This window comes from Pongo pygmaeus, chromosome 18 (assembly GCF_028885625.2).
Source record: "Pongo pygmaeus isolate AG05252 chromosome 18, NHGRI_mPonPyg2-v2.0_pri, whole genome shotgun sequence".
NCBI classification, from domain to species: Eukaryota; Metazoa; Chordata; class Mammalia; order Primates; family Hominidae; genus Pongo; species Pongo pygmaeus.
The window spans coordinates 67632071-67648063 of record NC_072391.2 but is presented as its reverse complement, the minus strand read 5'-3'; the positions used below and the strand labels follow the sequence as shown (position 1 = coordinate 67648063).

Genomic DNA, 15993 nt, shown 5'->3' with positions numbered 1-15993 from the left:
TACTAGCCTCAGCATCCTCAAGGGCTGAGGGGCTCTCCCATAACTAGGATTGCAGAAGTCTGCAGTAAGAATATGGACAGCTGATGATCTCTCACTTATCCTTTCCCTGTACTGCAGAGCTTCTCCTGGCTCCTAGTCTATCCCAGCCAGGCTGGCTACCTCACTTCCTTCTGTGCCTCATTTCTTCACTGTCACTTCCCTGCTAAATTCCAGTGTTCTCTCTTAGATGTTCTAATTGATGTGTGATGATCTACTCACTGTTTTGGTCCTTTTTTGTGGAGGAGGCAAATGCCAGGCGGCTCTACTCAGCCACCTTGAAGCCCCTTTCCATTAAGTTGTTTTTAAATTAATTTACCAACAATCAGAATTTCTTAGGTCATTTCTGATTTAAGATATACTTTGAAGAGCCATTTGTCTGATGATCTTCACCTACCGATATTAGGGAGTAAGAACTTTATGCCACTTAACAACACAAAACATCTATTTAGTAATATTGCCCTACAGCTACAAATATTGGACTATTAATAAAAATTCTTGACATAATATATTAAACATTTTATTTTTGATGAACTCTTACAAAATATCCTTTTCAGAGTTGAAAACAACAATAAAGCACAGAACCTTTTACTGGGTCATCACCTATATGCAAAATATCATGGTATATTATGGTCCTGCAATGCACGTGCATTCTGGTATCAGACATTTTTGCTTACCAACACCAGAAGGTAAGCCATACCACTTATTTGGCTTATTGAAAGATTCCAGTAAAGTAACTATCACCCTGTGTGGTTCCCACAAGCCACACTGAACTGTTCAACGGACCTACCACTAACTAATCCGTTCTTCATTTCTTACTTGCTTTTCAGTAGTTCTTTTCAATTTTCTCTTTTTCTGTATCTTTATTTTGTGCTATTTCATACTATCTCCAAAACAGAAATGTGGGCTTTGAGCATTTAAGAAAAACAATTTCAAAACTGTATGAAGTGAATTCAGCTCTAAGGATGGGATGGGCATAGTTTTGGTGAAAATATGAATAATTTCGATCATTTCTATCTCAAAAGACTATTGCCAAGTCAAATATTTAGCTAGGGCCTGATTCAAAGCAAAAACACAATAAGAAAATGATCTCAGCTTATCTTCATCTCTCTGGTTGAAGGAGCAATAATAGCTATATCCAATTTTTATAGGAGTCAAAGAGATGCATGTAATGATTCTTCTATATATATAAATTAACAGTGTTTTAAAAAGGGAATTCATTATGTTATAAACAATTAAAAATGTATATAACGCAGCTTTCTTCAATCCAGAGTTCTGTCCTGTGAGTGGAACTACCAACCTATTATTTTAAAGTTTGCCTTTATATTGAAGTTTCTCAACTGCTTTTAATTATTTTCATTTTTCTTCCCTGAATCTTTTCTAGGTCCATTACACTTTTACTCAATTACAGCAAACAAAATAACATAGGATGTCTATTCTGGCAGCAGATACATTATGGTCTTAAAATAGTATATTGTTATATGCTAAAAGGCGTAATAAGTCCAATATACAAGTCTGCACAAAATCTCAAGTTGTTTTCTGTCTCAATTCTCAGCTGCAGGAATAGGTGTAGTTTTTTCTGGCTGGCTCCTACAGTAACTGGCAAGAGTCAAGATGGAAAAAGGTTCCTTTCCTTATTCATTAACCCAGAGAATGCTGCCAACTACTGTTTTGTTTAAGCTATTATTTTGGTCAGTTTTGAAAATTAAAAAAATATATATAGTAATAAATGCTTTGGGAAAAAGCATGGTCACCACTTATAGAAAATATATAGAATATATGTTGCGAAACTCCACCTCAAAAAAATGCTGATGAAAATTAAAATGAGTACACAAGTCATGATTCAAAAGATAGGAAATAGTGAAAAATATATTCTAAAAAACTCCAAAAGAAATCAAATATAGATTAAGCTATCAATCATAATAATACATAGAAATAAGTTAAACACTCAGACAAAAATTCCTAGATTACATTTAAAGAAAAAATACAATTTACCTAAGCACTTACAAAGTGACACAGAAAGTTGAAAAGTAGAAGGATAGAAAAAGATATGGCAAATCAACATAGACCAAAAGAGAGTAATAGTTCCTATGTCAGTAAAAGCAAAAAACAAGGCCAAAAGTATTCAATGAATAAAGAAAGTATTATGTTCACAAAAGGTACAATATATATAATGCTATAACCATCATTAACATTTATACATGGAAAAACATTGCCCTGAAATAGAAAAATAAATTTAAAAGAAGGAAAAATTAACAAACATAAGAAACACCAGGGTATAAATTTGACACATTAGTCAAAATGTAAGTAATAATACCTTCACATAAATCAAACATTTTAATAACCATGGAATTTAACATTATTTTGCCATATTACCTATGAAGAAATACTGACTAAATTCCAAACAGTAAAAATTACATACGAAGTATTTTTCATTTTCTGTCCACAGTATAATGAACATTTAAGCATAAGCAAAACCAAATAGAACAAAAACCTTCAGCAATTTGAACACTTTTTTAGACCTCCTAATAGAAATTCTCAGATTATTTAAGAACTAATCACAATGATCACACCACCGCAGAATGCTTAAGATGCACCTAAAGCTATGCCCAGAGGCAAATTCATAGCCTAAATTGTTAGCTTCTTAGACATTAAAGACTCAAAAGAAATGGCCTAAAATATTCAAATCCAAAAATTATGTAAGTGTGTGCATGTATTTAATGCATACGGTATAATTTTAAAGAACCCTATGTGCCAGCCCACTACAATCAATCTCTATACTTACAGGGGAAATATTAATACTTGGTGGTCAGCTGCTATCTACTATCTGTGGATGGATAAAGGAAGACCTGCCAATAATGCACCACTGATATGCTTGGAGAACACTTTAACAAGAAAAAAAATGAAAAGAAAAAAATACCACTGAAACCAACATGAGCCTACACTAACTATAAATACTAAACAACCTGCATCAGAAGTTCCCAAACACTGGTCTATACAAATAGTATCAAAGTATTGGGTACCTATTGTAAAAAGTAACATTTGCACGTCTTTCCCTGGAACTTTCAAATTAGAATCTCCATGGGTAGCACATAAAGGTCTGTATCATAGTTACTTTTGGCAACCCACTAGATGCAGATCTTAATTTGTTAGTATCAGGCAATAAGGAAAATTTACCTCATGTTAACGCAGGAAACAAAGAACATTTAACTTCAAGTCTCACTGAGATGAAAGAGGCTATTTCATCACTGAAGAAAGAGTAGAATAGAAAAAAAGGAAAAAGGAGGAGGAGGAGGAGGACAAGCCGCCATCATCTAAGAACAAAAATGAATTCTTTGAAATAAAAAAAAGGATGAGGGTGTTTAATAATGGCAGTGAAGGGCAGAATAAAACTTGTGAAAACAAAATGAGTGAATCAGAGGCCAGGAAGAATTCTCCATGCATAAGAGTTCTTAAAAGAGCAACTAGAAGAATATGATGGCTTTGCAATGTGTTGGTTTGGTGAGACTGAGCTACATTTCCAGAATTCCATTTCTTGTATACATATACATCCTAATTAAGTACCACTGTTCGACGTAATTGTCCATCTAATCTTCACAGCCATCTTACAAGCTTGATTTCATAACTATCCATATTTTATAGGTAAGGAAACTGAGGCACAAAAGTTTACATGGTTTGCTCAAGGCCTCACAGCTAGTAAGTGTTGGACCTGGGTTTGATACCACCTCCACTGACTCAAGGGTACATCTTTTTAATTACTACAAATCACAGAGTAGTTAAGCCAGTAAAACTATTCATTGTCTAAATACTTGTTGCTAATGTGCTCCTGAAATCTAATATATTTAGTCATAAGCCACATTATGACATTCTGGTCAAGGACAGATGTCTTATGGTGGTTCCATAAGATTATAATGGAGTTTGGGCACGTTGGCACACGCCTATAATCCCATTACTTTGCAAGGCCAAGGCAGGTGGATTACTTGAGGTCGGGAGTTCAAGACTAGCCCAGCCAACATGGAGAAACCCTATCTCTACTAAAAATACAAAAATGAGCCAAGAGTGGTGCCACATGCCTGTAATCCCAGCTACTTGGGAGGCTGAGGCAGGAGGATTGCCTCAAACCAAGAGACAGAGGTTACAGTGAACCCAGACTGTGCCACTGCACTCCAGCCTTGGCAACAGATACCCTGTCTCAAAAAAAAAAAAAAAAAAAAAAAAAAAAGATTATAATGGAGCTGAAGAACTCCTATCACCTCATGATGTCTTAGCTTAGAATTTGGAATATAACCTTTTCTATGTTTAGCTACATTTAGATACACTAATATTATCTTTGTGTTACAATCATCTACAGCACTCAGTACAGTAATATGCGGTACAGGTTTGTAGCCCAGGAGCAATAGGCTAGACCATGTGGCCTAGGATTGTAGTAGGCTATACCATCTAGCTCTGTGTAAATACACCCTATGATGTTCACAGGACACCAAAATCACCTAGTGAGGCACTTCTCAGAGCATATCCCCATTGTTAGGCAACACATGACTGTATATAGCAAGTCTACTGTGTGTTTTCCAATTCATTAGTTAATTTCTGTTGCTGCAATGTAATTAACATGGTTGGTCTTTTTCATTCCTAAATGTATTGTTTTTCCTAAATGGAAAAAAAAGTATACTCCTAAAAAATCCAAACTACAAAGAAATGAAGAAAGTGAAAACACCCCATCATTCCTGCCTCTGCTATCACTTTGTTGTATGCAATTCCAGACATTTTTTATGCATACTGCTAGAAGGAAGGCAGGGAAAGAATTTGGGGAGAGTTACACAAGAGGCTTCACTTGAATGATGAGTATATAGGTATGCATTTAATTATTATGTATACCCTCTATATCTAACATTCCTTTGTAAGAATAATTTGATTGAAAAAATAAACAAGCTGCCTTTCACCACAAATGGCATACTTATTAATATAGTCGCTGAGTTTATTACACTTCTAACAGTGATCAGATATAAAAGTGTATCTTGCTACTCTGCAATTCCCAGGATTACCCTTAGAAATCTGAACTATATGCTATGGAAGTGCTTAAACAATAAGTAAAGAACGCTTGTACTCAGAATTGCCAATTACAACTCTGTAACTTTATGTACTCCCAGGAACAAGCAAGACAACATATTCTTTTCCAGGACATTTTAATAAAAATAATACGAAACAGTCGTATGCTATGATAAAAGCATAGTTACTGTGTGCTCAAACACTGAATATTCCCATTGTGCTGCTTATTTAAAACAGAAACAATAAAAATAGGATGCGACAGGCACAGATCTAAGAACCTTCACACATTAGCTCATTTAATCTTTATGCTAAACAGTTGAGATGGGGAACGTTGTTCCCATTCTACAGATAAGAAAGCCGCGACTCAGAGAGGTTAAATCATATGCCCCATGTCACATGGCCACTAAGTGACAGCTCCTATTTCCAACCCAGGCTTCTGCCTGCAAGTCCAGTGTTCCTTCCATTATATCATTGAATAGGTTGGTTTTCCTAGTGGGAAACAACAGAAGCCAACCATGGCTGATGAAAAATGAACAAGGATAATAGGTAATGCACAGAACTTGGGCAATACAAAAAGACCCCAAATCACACCACAGAGCCAGTGGAGAGAGGGCACTACTGTCACTGCTAAGCACTGAAGAATACAAGCAGGGAACGCAGGATGTTCTCACTAATGCACCAGCACTGCTGTTCCAGAAACACAGTCTTCATGCAGCCACTGCCCCTACCAAGGAGATGACCTTGAGAATGTGCCTTCCTCTGACTGTGGGGGTAACCCCTGGACTCTAGATGATGCCCACTTGTACTCCAGCTGCAAGAGGGCAAAAGGTGATCTGGTAGGAAAACAAATAACTGGCATTTTCAGCAAGAGGTAGACACTGCCTGCAATGAGACTCAGTAAGATGAGAGAGAACCCACAACATAGGAAGGAGACCCAGATACTGGGTGGTCAAAAAAGATGACAAGTGCTCACTGAAAGATTACCCTTTGACTGGTTCACATCAACAAACATTTTTCTTCCTCATACTTTTTCTCCCTACCTCCCAAAATAAAGCTCTTGCCTAACATAATATAACCATCCTTATCTAATCTAAAAGCATTCCTGGCTAGGTGGCGCAGTGGCTCACTCCTGTAATCCCAGCACTTTGGAAGGTCAAGGCGGGCGGATCACCTGAGGTCAGGAGTTCAAAATTAGCGTGGCCAACATGGCAAAACCCCATCTCTACTAAAAATACAAAAATTAGCAGGGCTTGGTGGTGTACACCTGTAATCCCAGCTACTCAGAAGGTTGAGGCAGGAGAATTGTTTGAACCCAGGAGACAGGGGTTGCAGTGAGCCAGGACGGCACTATTGCACTCCATCCTGGGTGACAGAGCAAGACTTTGTCTCAAAAAAATAAAAATAAATAATAATAAAAGCATTCCTTCCTTCCTTCGTCCAATGATGAAAAAACCAAAGGCCTTTCAGTTGATGCCTCCAGCTACAAGTCCAAGATCTTCTCTGGTACTCTCACTCTTCAATATTCTATTATCTACAGACTCAGCTGTAAAGTTAATCCCTAACATACACAGTATCAGACAGTAGAGAAAAGAAACAGGAAGACAGAATAAAATGTGTTAAGATATATAAACAAACATGAGACATAGCAGGTAGGAAAATATGGGCCGATGCTACAGTCATCTGCAGATGGATGTGAGGCTGTAGTGGGGACTTTGTCCCATCCCCTCTTTTCCTTCCATGTTCTCTTCAATTTCATTCTGCTACTCAGCTGACCGGGTTTATCTACCCAATATGACGACCTGCCTTCATTCCTGAGGGGTTTGAGATATTGATGTGTTCTTCCATTAAATTTTAATCACTGGAGCAGTACAAGGTGGCATCCCAAAACATCCCTTGAGTTCTATACACCTTGTTGCTATTACATAGCAGTAACCTTATTGACCAGAACAATCTCCCACACCAACCCAGAACATCCTTTTTCACAGATTTGGCCAATGGCATAAGAAGTCTGCGATAGCTAGGTGGGTTGGTTCACCCTTTCATTCAATGCAATCACTGCTGTTCCCTGATGGAAGCCATCTTCCTTTGGGTATTAAGCCCCTAAAGTGGCAGATCACAGGGTTTCTGAGATGGGAAATGTCCCAAATATAATTGCTAGGCATTCACCATTCCAACCATTTCTTTATTTCAACTACCTGACTCCAGAGTTTTATCTACATGGGGTTTTCTTGAACTTAACTATTCTTGAAACGACTGATTCTTACTTCTCCAATCTTTTTTTTTTTTTTTTTTTTTTTTTTTTGAGACAGGGTCTTGCTCTATAACCCAGGCAGCAGTGTAGTGGCATGATCGTGGCTCACTGCAGCTTTGACCTCCTAGGCTCAAGCAATCCTCCCACCTCAGCCTGCTGAGCAGCTGGGACCACAAGTACATGCCATCACACTCAGCTAATTTATTTTTTTGTAGAGATGGGTCTCTCTGTGTTGTCCAGGCTGGTCTCATTCTGGGCTCAAGCAACCCTCCCGCCTCAGCCTCCCAAAGTGCTGGGATTGCATGCATGAGCCATGCACCTGGTCTCCAATGATTTCATAAGCATCTAGTTACCTGCATGAAAGCCCTTTCTCCCTAAAATACCTGAAGTGATTTTTTGTTTCCTGCACTGAAACCTGACTAATACAGAAAGTAACTTTTGTGAGTGGGTCATTAGCTGTACTTGTGAGAGATACTATTGCCTTTTTCTCTCTCTTGGCTTCCAAACTTATACATTCATTGTATGACTGACACAGGATCACATGCTGATCACTAGTTCAAAGCACACATCACGTCCCACAGGACAGCACCCCAACTTCACAAGGTAGTCTCTAATTTGAAGCTCTAACAGAGTCATCAATAGGCCTTTCTACCATTCTGGATGATTTCATAAATTGTAGCAAATGGTTGATCAGTCCATAGTATCCATTCCTACCATTTCATATATGTTTTCCTAAGCTACAGAGGTTAGAAAACTAAAATTTTATTTCACAGACTCCACTGCAGCTTCTGGGAGACTGCATGAATCTTTTGTTATATCTGCTGCCTTACTTCTTTCAATGTAGAGAAACTATGTTTAGAAACTATGTGCTGTGGGACACCATCATGGGAAGTAAAGCCTTCAATCAATCTAAGAATGGTAGGCTGGCTAAAGCATGGCAAGCAAGGAATACAAACACAAATTCAAATTCAAAATTACTTTTGCTCCATGATGATCTCTACTGATGAATAGTTAGGTTCTAGATGGTCCCCACTGGGCATGGCACCATATTGGGGGGCTACAGCTAGCAAGTTGAGCATTCATTAATGGCAGTTGACAATGGTGGTTAAGGTAAAGTTTACAAGTTGAGGCCAGTCTACCACTGAATGTATTTATAATGCTAAAATAGTCCTCTTTGAGTTGGTGCTAATTTATGCAAAACCAGGGGTAATTAAGTGTCCACTTTTCCCCTTAATCAGTCATAGGAACCTCCCCTTGAAAATACAAGTGTGAGTTGAGAAGTATCTCCTTGAACTAGATGCCATATAAAGCACTGATATGATTTGGCTGTATCCCCACCCAAACATCATCTTGAATTCCCACCTGTTGCAGGAGGTACCTGGTGAGAGGTAATTGAATCATGGGGGCAGGTCTTTCCCATTCTCTTCTCATTTTAGTGAGTAAGTCTCATGAGATCTAATGGTTTCATAAGGGGGAGTTTCTCTGTACAAGTTCTCTTTTGCCTGCTGCCATCCATGTAAGACATGACTTGCTCCTCCTTGCCTTCCGCCATGATTGCGAGGCCTCCCCAGCCATGTGGAACTGTAAGTCCATTAAACCTCTCTTTCTTCTGTATATCACCCAGTCTCAGGTATGTTTTTATCAGCAGTGTGAAAATGGACTAATACAACCACCTCTACTTGAAAACCCATTGCACTTTAGTATACCCGAATACATGGCTAAGTGATTCATGTGACATGCATCATGGGCAGCTCAGATTGAATAGTTATCTAATCGGTCATGGTTAAACATTTAGTCTCTGTAAGACCCTTGAAGCAAGGGGAGAGCTGTTTCTCAATAGACAAATTGCTTGACTAGGAGAACATGGCTTCAATCCCAAATCCCAGGGCTTTTACTATGCTTCTCCTAATGAGACTTAATACAGTCTTCATACAGCATCACAATATGTCAAGACACTTAGAGTAATAAGCAATAAGGTATGTTCTGGCAGTCAGAGAAATCCCTCAGGAAAAAGAATATCAGTTCTGGAATTTGCAAGTTTGAAGTAGTGAGGGGTTATGGGTGAGGCCCTGACAGCACTGTCTATACCTAGTAAGTGGCTTCAAGCAGCATAGGCCAATGTGGGATATGCTGCCTTCAAAATGAAAATAGACCCATTAGGTGCTGTTTCTTTGTTAGTGGTAGAGGATTCAAACTGCAGCATATATTGTGAAATGTTCCAAACCAATGAACCCTCAGAAACATCTATAGCAACTATATCCCTGTATTTTCAAGAATACATCTCTCACTCTCTGGCATGCATGTGTGTTGCCAGAGCATCTAGAGTGTCTACCGCTTCTATTCTCCTGATCATATCAGCATAGTGTCATTGATGTCCTGGACTAGTCTGATATCTTTTGGGATAATGAGATGATCAAGTTCCCTAGAGATTACATCGTGGCTTGAGGTCAGAGAATTTACATAACTCTGAGGCAAAGTGGCAAAAGTATATTGCTATCCATGCCAAGTGTAAGCAAAAATGCTACTGATGTTCTGAATTTATTGTGATAGAGAAAAAAAGATTTGCAAGATCAGTAAAGGCTATGTTCATTTGCTTCAATAAACACACCACATTTGGAACACCTGATTTAAGGGAAGTCACCACCTGTTAAGCTTATAATAATCTACCAGCATTCTCCAAGTATATTAGAGAGTTATGTCGGGAAGCAACAGGAATCAGTTTCTCCACCTCTTTCAAGTGGCTTCTTATGACATTTGTCGCTCTGGTTCCCCCAGGGATGTGGTATTTCTTTTCATTTACTCTTGGTATTGAGAGGAATTCCAGAAGTTTCTTTCCATTTAGTCCTTTCTAGTATAATAGGTGAGAAGCCAGTATGAGGTTCCATCATTGTTGATTATATATATTCCAATGGTACATTCATGAATTAAAGAAATACAGTATATATTCAAGGTCCCATTGGGCCTGCAATGAGACAGATATGAGTTAGATCTCCATCACCTGAATTCCATAAAACCCATACTCAGAACCACAGAAGAACCACAGTGTGTTCTGAGTCACCAGGACTTAGTGTTAGCCCAGAGCTAATGTCTAACACTTTCTGAAAGGTCTAAACATTTCACTTCTCCCCACCAAGTTCCCACTTACTCAGGTAAATGGCTTAGGTCGCTTTGTAAAAGGATAAGATGTATAGCCACTAATTGAGATGTTATTGTAGCTTACTCTTTCTCTTAAGGGTATTTGACATCCCCTTTATTTAAAGAAGTCTGGAACTGTAAACTTTTATAGATTTGGGACTTTGTTGAGAGGTCATGACCATTGTGGTAATTCAAGTCAGGCCTTGAATTATCAAGTATGCAATTTCTGTTACTCTTATTGAGTAGAACCTAATTGGGCTAACAATCTATTATAAATCTAGCTACTTCCAAATATTAAACTTGATCAAACCATTATCCCACCAGCTATGATGCATATTACCATAACCATAACCACCTTGTCTCTAATGGTTTGGAGCTGCCACTTAGCCTCTGCCGCCCTGGGATCCAGTAAACTCCCTGAAATCATGGAACCTTGCTGTAGCTCTCACCAGCATCATTAGCTTACAGAGAATGGCCACTTTGGCACTCTTCCAAGACCTGGAACACTCTAATTCCTGTATTTCTAAATAACTGAAGAGATTATCTTCTGAATCCTCTTAGAGAACGTGGTACAGTTAGGCAAACATGATAAATCCATTCCAACGTTTCTAACTTCCTGAGGAGTTGAATGCCTAGTGTGGCATCTAGCACACTCACTCACTTGAGGCTACCATATAGAATCCAGAATCTGTGCTAAGTCAATCCATATTAACAAATTCAGCCAAATTTAAAATTATACTTTTTCCTTGTTCATTTGCCTTCAGAATCCATTTATCAGATTTTTGCAAATAAAAATTATCATCTTGCAGTTTTGACTTTGCAGTTGGTATTCCAAGGCATGCTGAGATCTGCCTTTAAGATAGGGATCTGGGGATGGCGCATGATGTTGAGAACGGGCCATAAGGAGGATGGAATTCCCTTTGCAAAGGGGGTCATTCTGGTTTTCGAGTAAGACAGGCAAGAAGGCTGCTCCAGCCAACAAATGAGACTCATGAGGCTGGGATCTCATCATACTCTGTTCCTTCCCCATATCTCTACCCCAGTTCTGAGGTTCTCCTCTCTCAATCAATACATTTGCACACCTGGCTGTAAATTCAACTGACTTGGTAGCTCAGCAACCTTGGGATTGAAATCTTAGGTTTACTTTTAATTTCTTCAGCTTTGTGCCTGCAAGACAGAAGATATTCTTTTGGTACTATTATAGAAAGTCTCTATCTAAGCCAAGAATTTAGGACTTCAAGCTTATTCTTTTTTTTTTTTTTTTTTTTTTTTGAATACGGAGTCTTGCACTGTCACCCAGGCTGGAGTGCAGTGGCGCAATCTCAGCTCACTGCAACCTCCGCCTCCCAGGTTCACACCATTCTCCTGCCTCAGCCTCCCGAGTAGCTGGGACTGCAGGTGCCCACCACCACGCACAGACAATTTTTGGTATTTTTAGTAGAGACGCGGTTTCACCATGTTAGCCAGGATGGTCTCAATCTCCTGACCTTGTGGATCCACCCGCCTCAGCCTCCCAAAGTGCCGGGACTACAGGCGTGAGCCACCATGCCCGGCCCGAGCTTATTCTTTTACCTTTAACTGTCCAGCATATTAGAAGCAACCAGGCCTAGTACTTCTTATTTATTTATCCATTAATGTCTTAAGTTGCAAGTAAGAGAAACCTACATTGGCTTACTGGAGCAAAGACGATGCTCATTAAAAAATATTATCTAGCTCACAGAATGGTTGTGGAAGATGAAGATCCAAGGTTCAGCAATACAAAGCTAGGTTTAATGCTAGCATCACAGCAGAGAACTCTTCTACTGAGGACATCCCTGCTGCCACTGCTGAGTCCTGGTCAGTGCAGTCTGCACTGCAGACATACCCATCAATAGACACTAGATGCCATGACCAGCACTATCACTTTTGCTCCCCAGAACTCGGTCTTTCTACAACTCACCTCAACTCTGAAATGAGGGTGTCCTATGAGCAAAACCTGGGAACACACCTGTATTCTTACTGTCAGACAGCTTTGAAAGTGTTATTTCGTTAGTGGGAGGTGAGCGCCACTAAGACTTATAACATTGCAGAATTCTCCCCAAACAGAAAAGAGATTCTGATAATAGAGATTTATCAAAACACAAATTATATCCCACAGAATAAAATGAAAACAAAAAAAATGTTAAGGGGTTTCTAGAATTGAAGAGGATGCATGGAAATAATAATTTGTCCATAAAATTGACAGATTTAAAAAGTTAAAACACTCAACCCTGGTAAGATGTGGGGAAATGGCATTCTTACACCCTATAGAAGTGGGAGCTTTCTGGAGTAATAAAGCAGCACAGTGCTCACCCCAAAGCCTTTCCATTTCTTCTTTTGTGCCCATCTGTCATCTCCACAAATTTTCTAACAAGCATTATTTAACCCCAGAGAAGATAATGTATTATTATTTCAAAATTTAAGAAACATTACCAAGCATTCAGGCAAAACAAAGTTCACATTTGGAACTTCTCTTTTGGAGAAACCTACCAAATACTATTTTTTCTTTCTTTTCCTTATATTCATGTATGCATTAAGCAAGTACTTATTGAGCACCTGTCCATCTACCTCGTATCAGTACTTGGTGATTGTGAAGATATTGATACTGTTTTGTCAACTACGTTTTTTAAGTTGGTGGAGAAACCAGGATGCAAAGTTGACAACTTCACATTCTCAGGTTGAATTTGAGTTGGCATCTCAAGTCCTAAACATTTTTAATATACTCCAATTGCTCTGCTACAATTAAAGTGACAATGAGCACTGGATATTTGTATAGCGTAGCTCCTCCCAAGTATTAGGAGCTGAAGCCCCAGAGATCTATAAATTTCTAAGCCCCAAATTTATTGCCTACAACAGCAAACTCTACTCAGGGTATATCTGATTACAGATCTAGAGTTCCTGAGCTATTGTCCTTAGACAACACAAAAGGTCAGTTGCAAGGTAAATACTGTATTTTAACAGAGACTGATTTTACCTCTAGCCACCACCCTCCAGGTGTTGGGTTCACTGGTGTCTAGCGCTGATAGAATAGCTCAACATTAAAGAGCTATGTAAGGAATGTTGAGAGTGCGCTTACCTGGTCTGGGGCTTTAATATTTTTTGTGTGAAATTGTTGAGTTCTCAATCATTGTTTTTGTTATTTGAAATTCTTTTTGGAGAATTCGAAATTTGGTAATAATTTCAAGGAGGCTTCCTGCCATGTGTTCTAGATGGCTCTGCACATGAAAATGATAGATCAAGAGATTTATTTCCTCCATAGGTCAAAGTCATCATTACCTTCCCCTTGCCTTTTGGAAGAAAGGAACTTTATCCTTCTATGTGATTTATTCTTTTCATGGGCATCCATTCAGCACAGAGCTATTGTTTCAGAACAGGGAAAATGTATTCCTTTTACAGGTTTATTCCTCCAACTGGAATTTGTTTAAGTAGGTTCCACTGCACAAACACAAAAAGCCCTAATAGATGCAGACTGGGTCGGCCTCATGCCATCAGATGTCACCGCTGACGGGTGATGGCACTTATATAGATTTACACAACAAAAACTACATTAAAAATGTTAAGGTGATGAGACAAAGGCACAAAGGCCTAGAAATTCACAGCTCAGGATTTAAACATACTATATCTAAGAGGAATGGAGTGCATTAGGGTAATGGGAAGGTGACAGCAGCCCTATTATACCTACAGTACTAGACACTTCATCCCTAACTGAATTTGCTGGTGGTACTGGCTTTGTCTCATTCTTGGGGGCTTATGTTTTTTAATTACATTATTGTTGTGTAAATGTTCTTGTTTTATAAAGTAATTTCAGGTTGATTATCATCTGTTTATGCAATTAGTGTAATTACCCCTAATTACAGAGTAGAAACAACATATATAATTAGTTTATTAGAGGTATAACTGTGATATGTAATGATTTTTAAATCTTTATGAAACTTTGTTAACAAATATTCCACTCACGTGAAAGCAAAATATTTAGATGTCAAACTCTTTTACCTTATATATTTTTTCATATGCTCAGTAATCATTAGATTTATTGCCTGTCAAATTTAGTGTTAAAAATCATAGTGCCATATTAGAGGGAATACAAATATTAAAACTGTGCTTAAGAAAATTAGAAACACTCTCGTGTTTTCCTTAAGGTCTGGTTTTGTAAATCTCTCTTCCATTAAGATTTCTTACCTACAGAGTGTCACCCTAGGTGAATTTTGATGGTAGTTAAAAACCTAGTAAAGAGATTTATATATAACATCATGACATATAATACACACATGTTCTATTACATTCCTAACAGACTAAGAATATTACCCCCGATCCCCATATTGGATTTCTTCCTCTGCCTCTGAACCAAAGGAGAACTAGAAGATGAACCAAAAATGCTTCGACATTAAAGAAAAGTGAAGAAATACATCATGAAATAAGATGATACATGCTTCCAAAATCAGTCAAGAGTGCTATGAAGGAAAGTTAAATATAGTTGCTGAAAAACTAAATTCAAATACAAGAAATGCATATTAATTTAGATTATCACCATTTATTTCCTTATTACATTTATTTCTCTGTTATTGGTCACTTAGTGAATATTATTTAACCATTCCTTCACTCCTCAAAATATTGAAACTAAAAAATGCAATAGAAGTAAACTGAATGCAGAGATCAGCTGCTTTTGAATTATGCAGTACATTCTCCCATGTGGATAAAAACCATCAAATATCCTCAATTATTGCTTACTGCTGAGACAAGGATTAGAAGGTCTAATTTACACCATTGGAAATTTCAGCAACAATATCAGAAAAGAAACACTAAACATTAGCAGCACATTACTGTAAAAACGCTATGCTTCTTTTGGATACAGAGTAACTTTCTGAATAGTCAATTCCATCTTTATCAGAAAGCAAATACTGTCAGCATTCCATCTACAAACAAACTTGCATGGAAATGGTGCCTGGGCTTCAATTATTATTGAAGCAAACTATCAACTTAAAAGTTTAGTCTTTTAGCTAAGACAACAAACTTTTTAGAATCACTCTAAGCATGTCCAACACATAAGTTTATTTAATGAATGGAACAACATTTCTTAAAAATTCAACTTCAGGCTGGGTTCAGTGGCTGATGCCTGTAAATCCCAGCACTTTTGGAGGCCAAGGTGGGTGGATCATGAGGTCAGGAGATTGAGACCATCGTGGCTAACATGGTGAAACCCCATCTCTACTAAATACACAAAAATAAAATTAACCGGGCGTGGTGGGGGGGCGCCTGTAGTCCCAGCTACTCAGGAGGTTGAGGCAGGAGAATGGCGTGAACTTGGGAGGTGGAGTTTGCAGTGAGCCGAGATCGCGCCACTGCACTCCAGCCTGGGCAACAGAGCGAGACTCCATCTCAAAAAAAAATAAAGAAAGAAATTAAAAAAAGAATTTTAAGATTGGTGGGAACAGTTGGGCACAGTGGCTCATACCTACAGTCCTAGCACTTTGGGAGGCCAAGGCGGAAGAACTGTTTGAGCCCAGGAG

General features: G+C 38.4%; 1 long non-coding RNA gene across 1 annotated transcript in view; it reads right to left on the bottom strand.

The window, feature by feature from the left end:
- The window catches only part of LOC134738545 (uncharacterized), a 444030-nt gene extending 433741 nt beyond the window's left edge, over window positions 1–10289 (bottom strand). The window contains exon 1 of the long non-coding RNA XR_010124311.1: window positions 10001–10289. This is a non-coding gene — a long non-coding RNA (uncharacterized LOC134738545). The remainder of the gene's footprint in view (window positions 1–10000) is intronic.
- Window positions 10290–15993: the final 5704 nt, after the last annotated feature.